Below are 12404 nucleotides of genomic sequence, written 5' to 3' on the forward strand. Positions count from 1 at the left end.
AAATTAATAAAAAAAACTTGGTAAGTGTAACAAGAATAAATTTAATGATGCGTAACTTCCAGAGAGTAAGTCAAACAATGAGGACTTACATTAGTGAAAGTGCTACCTTGGGTAGCACCAAGTAACAATATAATACAGTAACATTGTATTTCCGTGTGTGGGGAGGGGTAGGGGGGGGATGCTACTGGCATGGAGGCATAAGCATATTCGTATTTTTGTGTATGGTGACTGACACTCATGCTGGGGTAAAATTATTTATTTATAAGAAATATAGTCAAATTAATTAATAGTAAATTATACACCTTAGATATATCAAGTATTATAAGTAAATTAACTGTAAACAATAAATGATAACAATAAGGTGTAAAATTAATGTAAATAACAGCAATTAGCCTTCATGTAAGTTAACTGTGAACAAATGGTAATACAACTGATAAAGTTAATGACGACACACAAACAGGATAACTGGGTTAACAGTAATTGGCGACCGCTAGTAACAAGCCTAATGAATGTAATGACCGATACCAATTTAGCCTACACTATCCTATTGCAATGCATCTTATTGTTTCAATAAACGAACTTGAACTGATAACAACTAAGTGCTGCAGGTGTGGGCAGTTTGGGGTGTTTGCCGTTTTCGCCGACAGGGGGTGTGGGGGGTCTCTACCCTCCCTGCTGTTGCTGGTGGTGTGAACGTGGCGCTTTTGTGATGGGCGGCCATCTTCCCCCGTTGAGCGGGTAAACTCCGTTGCATTGGAGTTTACTGGCCGTGCTGGATATCCGCTCGTGGAGTTGGTCATGTGTGACATGCTCCGTGTCCCGGTTATGGACGTCTACGATGTGGAGCTGGTGACTGCTCGCCGTGTGGTCAAGTTTGTGGAGGAGGCAGTGTACCGTGATTTTCTCCGCCGGTACGAGGGGCGTACCTTGCAGCTATAGGATGGCAACGGGTCGGTGGCCATCTCGGATCGCAGCGGTGCAGTGACGTATGTGAGTGTCCATTGGGTCCCCATGGAGTTTCCTGGGACCTTCCTCCGGCGTTTCTTCCAGAGGTTTGGCACCGTCATCAGTGTGCGGATGCACTCTCTGTCTTCTGGGAAATATAAGGGAGTGAAGACTAACATTCGTACCCTCGGGATGCGCCTGAAGTCGGACATTCCATCCTCTGTCCGCCTTTTGGGGTACTACTTGCGGGTGTATTATGCCCGGCAACCCCATATTTGTTTCCGGTGTGGCAGTTTGGGGCATCAGGCTGCCGGGTGCACTGCGGACCAGGTTGCTCCCGTAAACTTTTTCCGTGAAGGGGATTTCCCGCTGCTTCCTCTGGGGGAGGACTCCTGGGATGAGGGGGTGGACGTTCGGTTAGCTGATGCGGCTTCCCCTGTGTCGCCCGTCATTCCTCCGGTTGTTGCGGACCCTCCTCAGGGTTTTGCAATGCAGTCGGTTAATCTACCGGCTCCTGTCGATGTCCCTGCTGCTCCCGTGGGTCTTCCTCGTGCTCCCTGTGCGGCGTCCCTGTCTTCTCCCTCGTCTTCGGCTGCTGCGCCTGGCTCTGTGTCCTCGCCTTGGGTCCCAGTTGCGCTGGGTGATGGGGTGGCTGCGGAGCCTCCTGCTGTTTATGGCCCGGTTCCCCCTGTGGTAGAGGCTGCTCCCGTTCTGCGTCGGGCGTCGGTTCGCCCGGCTAGTGGTACCAGTGTTTCTGGGTCCGCTTCCGGCTCTGACGATCTCCGGCCGGTGCCCAAACGTTTCAGGCGTTCGTCGTCTGCCTGGGCCGATGTTGGGGAATTCAGTGACTGTGTGTCTTCGGGTGTTGATAGTGTGGATCCGGATGCGTCGATGGCTCCGCGATTAGTGAAGGGGGAGGTCCATGTGCCTGTTGGTGGTGGTGACTGTGTCTCGGGTGTGCCTTCTGTTCCTTCACCACCTGGAGCCTCTCCGCGGTGGGGTGTGGTGGCTTCCGCTGCCAGGGATGGTGGGGATACTGGTGATGGGCGTGGCCTGGTGATGACCTTAAGGAAGGATGTGCGCCGATCGGGTTCCCGGCGGTCGTCCGGTAGTGGGTCCATGGACGTTGGTGACCCTGTAGTGGTACTCTCTGTCCGAGTCCCTCCTATGGTGGGGGGTGTACATTGGGGGTCTGGAAGACGTGTTGCCGGCGTCTGTGATGCCGCCGGGTCACTGGTCGCGGATTGCTGAGTTAATGTTATTCGAGGACCCGAGGGACTTTCATGATGGGGCAAGTCCCATGGTGTGGGTGCGTGTGGCGATCACTCGCCTCAGGAGTGATACCGTCTGGGTCCCGTGTTTACAGGTGTTTCTTGCCCAGGTGCCGGATGAAATGGCGTCCCCGGTGGATGGTCCAGGCCCCTGGCAGTGGTTGCTTTGGGAAGCGTTTAATGTACGGTTCCCTCGGGACATGTTTCCGGGCAAGTATGTCCGCTGATTTCTGTGCTTACTTTTGTACTGTATGCCCTTCTGACTGTTTGCCCTCTTGTAGTTTGTGCCCGTTCCTCTCCCTCTGGGGCGAGACAGGTGGTGTGAGTATTTTTATTCATGTGTTTTTGTCTTATTATTTTGCCCTGTGTGGTCTATTTATGCTTTACGTGTAGTGCTTGTTTGTTGTCTGCTGTGCTTTTTTTGTTGTATTTCATGTTGTTCCATACTGATTTACTTTGTCGGTCCTTCAGGCCGGTGATTTTGTTTTTGTTCTATACTGTTATAATGTTACTATGTTTTATTGTTTTGCTTGCATTGTTTGCCTGTTTGTACTTGTTTTTTGTTTTGTGTCTTGATGTGTGTTTTTCATGTATACCTTGTTGCCTTCTCATGTTTTGATAATAGTTGTACTGGGCTGTCTGTCCTTCTGGCCGGCGGTTTCTTGTTTTGTTTTGTTATATTTCACTTGTTTTATTGTATTTCCCTTGCATGCTTGCATGTAAAAATAAAAATAAAGTGCTGCAGGTGTTGAGGGGCTCCGGGGCAGCTCCCCCTCACCCCAACACCAGGGAAGATACCCCTGGCGTCAAACACATCCGTATTTTCTGTTGCCACTCTGCTAGCCTAGCCCCTAAGGATATACAAACAATTAAAAAATCCCCAAATAATTGTCCGTATATAATGCTTAATTTGTATGCAGAATGTATTGAAAAGTGGAAATCAAATAAATATCTTTAACTGGTTTAGTGAGGTGTAGTGTCTAGAACTTAGCCAGGTGGAGGATCTGTTAATACAGAACTCAAGGGTTGCTTAGACTGCTGCGTGTGATAGATGCCTCCAGTGTTGGATGTTTCTACTATCGCTTCTTTGCCGTTTAGTTCATTCACCATAGTATTTGTGTTGAATAACTAGATGTATTTTACAAGTACATGGATTGAATATATTACTAGCTATAAGTATAATGTATTTTTCGGCCTACAATGAATGTATGTATCAATGAATCTATATGTATGAATAAGAATGTATCTAATGAAACTGCGCAAAGCCAATTGGCTCGTGAGGCAGGTCCTCGTAAATGGATGTCATGTGTGGATCTGCAGGTGTGGATCTGCAATAAGAACTGCAGGCCTGCAGTTCTTATTGATTCATTGGTTCAGTCATTGATACATATCAATGAATGAATGAACCGTATGTAGTAATGAATGTATGCATCGAATAGGCCTTCTGCGGTTCCTTTATTATTAGATTACCTGTAATAGATAAAGGAAATATACGCGAGTGAAAATTTGTGTAGAATAAAATTATACACAGCAATTCTACAATTATCCTGCAACTTCCAGTATTAACAAAATGTAGTACACTGTAATTCATAGAAGTTGTAGTGCAACAAGTTTGCTACTATCATTATAAAGTGTGCAGATAAATTGCATTGTTATGTACTTGGCTGTTCTATCATGCATTCGGAGACCAATATGGGAAGGAATCGACAGGAGACAAACTCTGACTCCATCATTGATTATTTCATTATATATCTGTGTCTAGCTTTAGACACAAGCATGTCACAGTTATGCCTTGGGGAGCTGAGTGCAGTCAAGGATGACAAGGAGTCACTTACAGTTAACGTGTCAACTTTAGAGTCATATACGCGCTCGAGTGCAAGGATTATGGCAACCAATTATGTTTGAAGAATGGAGGCCTAGTTATTTATTACGCGCTCCACACTCATAGGAGAAGGAACTATCTCGCTGTCACAATAACTTTACTTCCAGCTGCACCATAGGACTGTTGCAAGGAGCCAACAGTGTAAATAATTTGGGAAAGGAAACGCTCTCTGACCGAAGCATCAATTTGGCTTAAGGCATTGTACTTTGCTTCTTGTCGAAGCACGGCTTGTTCTTTAATCAGCTTCTTGAGTGGGGATGGGGGAACAGTAATTTGGAAATGGGTGATCTCCCACGGAACAGGAAAGTGTCGTTGTTGTCTCTCTTGGAAGAGGTGATGAATATTATACAGTCTGAGCACAGTGGCGGTTCTGGTAATCCATTTGAAGGGATGCTGACCTTAAAGAAATTAGACTTGGAGGGCTTTAGTGCGGGGGTTAAGGTGGGTTAGCCTAGGTATCTTAATACCAATTAAAGCATTAATTTCAATGATACGATCATCTTCACGTGGAAGGTGATCGTATCAGTTCCTTCCTTAAACGGGGACATACGCGGATAATCCTCATGGCTTCGTTTTACATCTTTTCCAGCCCTCTAAGCATTTTCTCAGGAACTAGAGCAAGCATGAGTGCAACATAATCGATCAGAGATCTAATATATGAGAGATACGTCATTTTGACAATTCTCACATTTGCGCCATAGCTAGGACGGTAGCCAACCACAGCTTTGAGAGAACCGAGCCTCTACATTGAAGACCCAGTCTGGCTGCAACATTACGGTACAGTGGAACCTCATGGCCAAGGTATTTGTATCTGGTTACATAGTCGAACAGAGAGCCATCGTGCAGCTGCATCTTGCGAACAGCCCCACCCCGTCTGGGTGGGCGTCGGTTCAGGATCTTTGTTTTCTCTACTGAGATGACTAAGCCTAGTTCCTGACATGTGTTCAATACAGAGTTCAGAACATTTTTGGGTGTTGATATACCCATTGGTGTGGATCAGTATATCATCCGCATAGCTAATGATGTGTTCGCTGGGCCTCCTAGTTACTGAGTTTAGGAATGCATTAATTAACACATTGAACAGAGTAGGACCGATGACACCTGACATTATAATTATAAGGTGTGAAGGATAGATGAAATTGCTAATGTAATAATCTCCGTTGAGGTCTGATAAAGACCTTTTGTGCCCTCTGCAATCTTATTTGCGCTACCGCTCACAGGATGAGTATGGGGTGCACAATAAACTAGCCGCCTCTGGCGGCAACAATCAATAAAATCCCTGTGGAATGCCAAGTTCAAAATCTCTCGTTACATTCCTATGCCCTTGGGACAGTACAGATGACTTTCTGTTGGGTAGATAGCCTCTTATCCACAGTAGTAGCCATCCTCCAACATTCATTTCAACAAGTTCGCTCAGAATGACGTGTCGTTAGCAATATCAAATGCTGACTTAAGATCTAGGAAAGTGGTATCTGACCTATGAGTATGCAGAGTGAGGAAGGCGGCAATACAGTGATGGACACTTTCCATGCGTGAAGGAGAATATCTGTAGAGACAACAAGTTACTAATTCTGTAAAGGAGGCGGTTTAGAACCATCCTCTGAAAACACTTACAAAGACAACTAGTGAGAGAGATTGGGCGAAAAGTATTCTTCTGGTTAGGTTTAGGAATGGGAATAATAAGGCTGTTGGTCCACGACTTTGGAAGCTCCCCAGTTACATAGCTCATTATATAATTCAAGCAAAGGATTTCCTGGCAGTAGCAGAAGCATACGCAATATGCCGTAAGTAACGCCATCCTCCCCGAGAGATGGAGCTCTTCCTTTATGTAGAACAGAGTTTAGTTCGTATTCAGTAAACACTCAGCCAAGTCAACCGAAGTGCTTCAGTACCAGGGTGTTAGGATCTCCTTGGGGAACTCTGCCCTCGATATCTTTAACCTGTATGTTCCTAGTGATAAGTTTAATTATACTGACTTTCCTATCTGTATTCAGACTGAGCCTACCATCATTATAGGTGATTATAACGTTAGGCCTAGCAATATTGGTAATTCGCAGTTCAGTAATCGTAACGGCAACCAACTGATATCACTATTAGGTAGTCACGATGATGCACAGATTGTGGGTGACCTTAAGTTTAATTAGTTTAGTTCATTTATTATGCACCCCATACCCATCTTGTGGGCGGTAGTGGAAAGGGTTACAGAGGCACATAATGGGCTCAGGGACTGAACCCCACAATTCATTTAGCTAAGCAAGTTACAATCTTCATGAGCTAGTTACAAAATTCAGTATAAGTCGTCACATCAACAATGGGTTCGAGATTGACCACAAGTACAGTGACCTTGAACCGACGCATATCTACGGAGCCATTCTTGATTGTTGACACAATCTCTGTGTCAACATCTCCCACACCGTGTGCGCCTCGTCAATAGTGCCAGATACGGCGTCTGATCATCTGCCCATATTACCCTGATTCAAAGGAGGCCGAAAATAGTCAAGGAAAAGATATGATGAAGAGATATGTTAGAAGGGGGGGGGGAGACCCGGGTGCATCCGGGTGCGCCTTCCATATATGTATTCACCCAGTTGTGTTTGACGGGGGTTGAGCTCTGGCTCTTTGGGCCCGCCTCTCAACTGTCAATCAACTGATTTGTTTTCTCCGCGCACATCCACACACCCAGGAAGCAGCCCATAACAGCTGTCTAACTCCCAGGTACCTATTTACTGCTAGGTGAACACGAGCATCAGGGTGAACGAAACTCTGCCTATTTGTTTCCACCTCCACCGGGGATCGATCCCCGGACCCTAGGACCACGAATCCCGGTGCGCTGTCCACTCAGCTGTTAGGGCCCCCTTGTGTATGGAAATGTGTATGTGCATGGCAATGTCTGTCTGTTAGAGGTTGGAGGGGGGGGGGGAAAGTAGGGGGAGAAGGGGGAAATAGGGCAAATGAGAAGTGGGAGAACAATGGGAGAGGGGGGAGTGGGGAGCGAAACTGGGAAAGCAGGGGAGAGGGGAAAACAAAGAGGAGTGGATTAGGGGGGTAGACAGAAGTTGTTAAACACATATGGCAAAATCTTACTGAAGCGACCTTACGAGTCGTAAATACTCATACTCCGCCCAAGTAAAACAGAAACAAGCAACACTTAGTGGGCCAGCCAGAGGCTTAGGGCCCGCGCAGGAATATCCCTGCAAAAAAAAAGGGGGTAGAGGGGGATAGAGACAGACTATCCCGAGCACCACCGGTTATCCCCTCCTAGTCATTTATAATTGTTTTATTGATGCATTTTTCCTCTGTGGTGGGGGTGGGGGAGGGTGGCCGAGTCACTACGCTGGCAGCGAGTACTGGTGTTCGCGCCAAGGTGAGAGGCTACTCCAGTAATTATTGATAACCTGTTGCTTTGTAAGCTTATCAAATCTAATGCTACATAATCTCCCCGGCTTGGCGTCTTGTTTTGATAATTATTTGTTTAATCTGAAAGACACTTAGAAAAGGGCTTATAAAGGAACACAACGGTAAGATGTGAGGCGAAGGTGAAGGCATACTTTTGTTCATACAGTGTACTTGTGTTCGTAAACAGCAAGGCATACTTGTATTCATAAACGGCAAGACATACTTGTGTCCATAAACGGCAAGACATAGTTGCTTGCTTTCGTCTTGAAGGAACTGTGCTGGTTACATATACTAAATGCTCCGAGAAGGAATGCAGTCACGAAGCCTCGTCTCGCTGTATCAACACTGTGGGAGTACAAGAGAGTGAGGTCGGCGGTGTTGAATGTCGCCATCATCAAGGAAGGGAGAGGGGGAGGGCTTGAGGCAAACAACTGGATAGACAGAATTAGTCTGGTCAGGAATGCTTATATCTGTTGTAATGAACACAGTCTCGCTCAACTTCAGATAAACATTTAACAAATTAAATTCGTAAATGATTAATGTAACGGATTCAGATTGCACGCACATTAATCAAAAAGTACATTATTCACTCTCAAGAATGTGCTAATAACAGTATAGCACGTAATCATATTTAATATAATATGATTATCTCAACGTCATTATATCTGATTATATATTAGATTACAATGTATCATTATACAATCAGAACGTCAAGTATATACTCTGCAGATACTCAGGTACTGTAATATATAAATAGTTTTAAATTGGTTACCATTTTTCATTGCTAAGTGATTCTGAAGCTTGTTTTTTTACACGTAAGTGTAACAAAAATATTACTTTCAAATGGAAAGGTGACATTATTGAAACAATAAAATACACATTTTAATAGATTAAATATAACATGAATGTCAAATAATTTGAAGAGGCTTTGAACTGTACAATATTGCCAGGCTAGCCTAGCTCAAGTTCTAAACAAATAGAATTGATACTAACAGGGTCAACAAGCCAACATCTTGTCAACTTTTGTTGCTGGTCAACTATTGTTGCTTGTGAGCAGTACATGCGAGAATGATTCCTCAAAATAATGTCAAGTATGCAGCTGTGGGTCTCCCTGCTGATCTGTTTTATTATATTCTCTATATCTTCTACACTGTAACAGTTGCGTCACGACCGGACATAAGGTTTAAGTGGTTCAAATAGCTTCGGCTATCGCTTCCTTATGTCCAGTCGTGATGGTCAAGCGGATTAAGGCGTCCCTGTACATACCAGTTGCGTTGCTCCTGGCGGTATGGGTTCGAGTCACTTCTGGGGTGTGAGTTTTCAGTTGCATATAGTCCTGGGGACCATTGAGGCTTGTTCGCATTTGTGTTCCTCACGTGTGCCCCAAAGAATGAGGTGATTTGATAAAATGCTATGCCCAAGATTACCATCCGAGTGACAGCGGGGAAGTGGTTCAAATAGCTTCGGCTGTCACTTCCTTATGTCCAGTCGTGATGGTCAAGCGGATTAAGGCGTCCCTGCACATACCAGTTGCGTTGCTCCTGGCAGTATGGGTTCGAGTCACTTCTGGAGTGTGAGTTTTCAGTTTATATATATATATATATATATATATATATATATATATATATATATATATATATAATAATATATATATATATATATTATCAAGAAGTAGACAGACATTTAGAATTAAGGATATGTAGGGTAACAGAAGCTTGTGGAGTAGCAAAGTAATGACCTAGGTACCTTATATAAAATATTTTCTTCCATATACTAATTCAATCTTAGTGTTAGGGAAATTTAAGGTTGGCAGGGATTAGACATCATTCGCGGCGTATCTCGTAAGTTGGTGCAATTATCAGCTTTCCACAGGGATTGGTGGCTGATAATTCCTGATGTGGAACTGAATGTGTGCTTTGCCAGTGTGTTAATCTTTAATTAACATTTTTTTTCGGGAATAGTACATATTGTTCTTGATGGGTGGGGGGGGGTGATTTTTTTGTGCGTTAACAGTAATAAAAGGGTGAAATTTTGAGTGTAGAGTAAGGACAAAACACCCATACAGATACGGAAAATCACCTCCACCCAACACTGTGGAGAAATGCCCGACAGACCACTGGAACATTATCTAACACAGTGCACAGTTACAAACCCATTAAGATTTCAACTTAGATTCAACAGAGCAGAAGAAGTTGTTAAACACATATGGCAAAATCTTACTAAAGCGACCATACGAGTAATAAATACTCATACTCCGCCCAAGTAAAACAGAAACAAGCAACACTTAGTGGGCCAGCCAGAGGCTTAGGGCCCGCACAGGAATATCCCTAAAAAAAAAAAAAAAAAAAAACCACCCCAGCTGCGCCTGACGACCAAGGCCACTATACACTGCCATGCTTTCAACCTCCCCAGCTGAGAAGACTCCTGGACTGACATAAATATTATCAAATTCATAAATGTCATACTAATGTCAGTCAGGTGTCACTGGTCAGAAGCAAGAAATTAGATGTAAAAGATATTGTGAGACTTAGTAGCACAAGGCAAGATACTACGGAGATGAAATTAGATATTTCAATGTTCTACTTTTTATTAAAGTATAGGTTACATTTTAATTGTATGCATTTGGATGCGAGTTGCAGATGTTGGGTCCTTTTATATGAATGGAGTGTTTAAACAAATTTAGTCTGACTCTGGTAATATCACATATATTTATCTCTCACATCACTTATTTAATATATATGTGCATGATTTCAGAAACATGGTAAGGATCCCAATGCGTTTTAGTTTGCCAATTAAACCTGGTCAAGCTTTTGATTTTTCAGGGGAGGAAGCTGATGGGACCTTGGGAACTGTAAAGCATGTCACTGTAACATCCCTTTGAGATGTATTTCTTGCTTATCTCAATAAACATACTTGAACTTGAACTTTCAGAGAGCATGCTATATGATGCAGTTGCTAGGGTTTGTAGAGAAGGTACTGCACACTGTGGTTACAAAAAGGCAGCAACAATTTTGAAAAGGGAATTTTATGGTATTCGTAGGCAATTTGTGCAAGAATTTTGTAAATCTTGTCCGACTTGTGAAAAGACAGCCCCAGACATGCTGCCCCCCCCCCCCTTTCTGAAACCGATCGTCGAAACGGAGTTTATGCATCGCATACATGTAGACCTAGCTGATAGACATGAGAAATTCTCCAGACGGAGACTATAACTATATTTGCCATGTGGTAGATCATTTCAGCAAATATCATATTGTGTTTCATTTAAAACTAAAACTGCCAAGGAAGTTGCTTTAATGCTGGAGGAGCGCGTTTTAGCATATTTAGGACTCCGCGAGAATTTTCCATTCAGACAATGGCAAAGAGTTTGTAAATCTAATGCTGAAATGTCTTTTTGATCAGTGGGGGGGGGGGGGGACATTTTTATTTGACTGGAAGACGCTGTCACTTCCAGTCCCGCTGGTGATGATGTGCTAGAGGCAGCTGGTGATGAATAAACTGCACCAATCACTGCCACTCCTCACATCAATGCAATAATACGGAGATTGATAGCAGTGCTTCACATTCGACAATATTAAATTATTTAACAGAGGAGATCATAATCATTGGAATAAATGAACATCTCTCTGACCTTCATATAAAGGCTGCATGTGACCTCATCAAGGACCCAGTGTTGCAGCGGGACCTCTCCTGGTCAGCTGTATTAGTTGAATTTATTCAAATTATTCAAGTTGATGGTTGTCACTGGGTCACCGTTTCCAACACTGGAGAAACTGGACAAATTAACATATACGACACCAGGCATAAATTACCATCCAAATCTACTGAGGTTTTCTTGTGTACTCTTGCTAATTGCCAGGATGGGACTCAAGTATGAGTGGGGTATATGCTGTGGCGTTTGCTGCATCACTTGCATATGGTGAAGATCCGGTGAACCTTGTATATGATGTGCAGAATATGAGACAACATCTACAAGAGAACTTCAAAGGAAAGTGTCTCATCTCATTCCCTGCAGCTCTGACACTGAGAAGAAAACGAATCATCCAGTCATGCTCGATGGAAGTGTACTGCATTTCCAGAAAGCCAAATGATTTGAAGCTGATGGTATGCTGTGACCGTTGTAATATTTGGCACCATGGATCATGTGTAGGTGTTACAGAATGTAATGATGATTCGTGGATTTGTTTCTTGTGCGCTAGCAAGTTGTGAATTATAATTTAAAATAATTAATTAATACATTATTATTATTATTATTATAACCTTACCAAATGCTTTGCTGAATCAAATAATGTTATTACTTTCAATGTGTTACAATAACATAATTAAGTGCTGCAAGTGTCAGGTCTTTTATATAGTCGGTATTATATTCTGTACTCTTTTTATGTTATTTAAATTTCAAATAGAAATAGATTTTAAAGTAACTATCTTAATAAATTTGAACCTTATATTATTTAACATCAATAAATTATATTTCGAATGTTAAAACAAATTTCAATCAATTAAAGGATGTATCCTTTAATGTTAAAAATTGTTCAAACTGAAATAAATATATAACACTGTACGGTACAGTTGTGTTTAATTATGTTTTGTGATTCCTTTGGAAAAGGAATTTGTGCACCAAGTACTACTAGGTCACTATGAGATATGCTGAATGTTGTCAATATCTGAATACGCTTCACTTTGCGTTCATCATTGGACGTCCTAATGATTAAGGTCCCCAAAAGGACTTAATCAGGCCTCAGTGGATATTTTTACTCTCCCTCTCTCTCTCTCTCTCAGAGCATCCCTTTATGTGTTGTATGTGGGTGCTGAAGTTCAGTCTCTTGTCTATGTATAGGTCAAGGAACTTTCCATAAATGTTATTGCTAATGTTTACTTGTAATACTGGGTATAGATCCGGTGTTCTTACCCTC

At 43.0% G+C, this 12404-nt stretch overlaps 1 protein-coding gene across 2 annotated transcripts in view; it reads left to right on the forward strand.

Annotated features, from left to right (window-relative positions):
- The first annotated feature begins 1098 nt into the window (after window positions 1–1098).
- Window positions 1099–12404, forward strand: part of LOC123763611 (organic cation/carnitine transporter 2) — a 41016-nt gene continuing 29710 nt past the window's right edge. Inside the window, exon 1 of one of the 2 annotated variants that reach the window (XM_045750831.2) lies at window positions 1099–2430. The gene's annotated coding sequence lies outside the window, so the exon portion shown is untranslated. The remainder of the gene's footprint in view (window positions 2431–12404) is intronic. The other variant, XM_069304607.1, reaches the window with a different exon arrangement.

The sequence above is a fragment of the Procambarus clarkii genome, chromosome 52, assembly GCF_040958095.1.
Source record: "Procambarus clarkii isolate CNS0578487 chromosome 52, FALCON_Pclarkii_2.0, whole genome shotgun sequence".
NCBI lineage: Eukaryota > Metazoa > Arthropoda > Malacostraca > Decapoda > Cambaridae > Procambarus > Procambarus clarkii.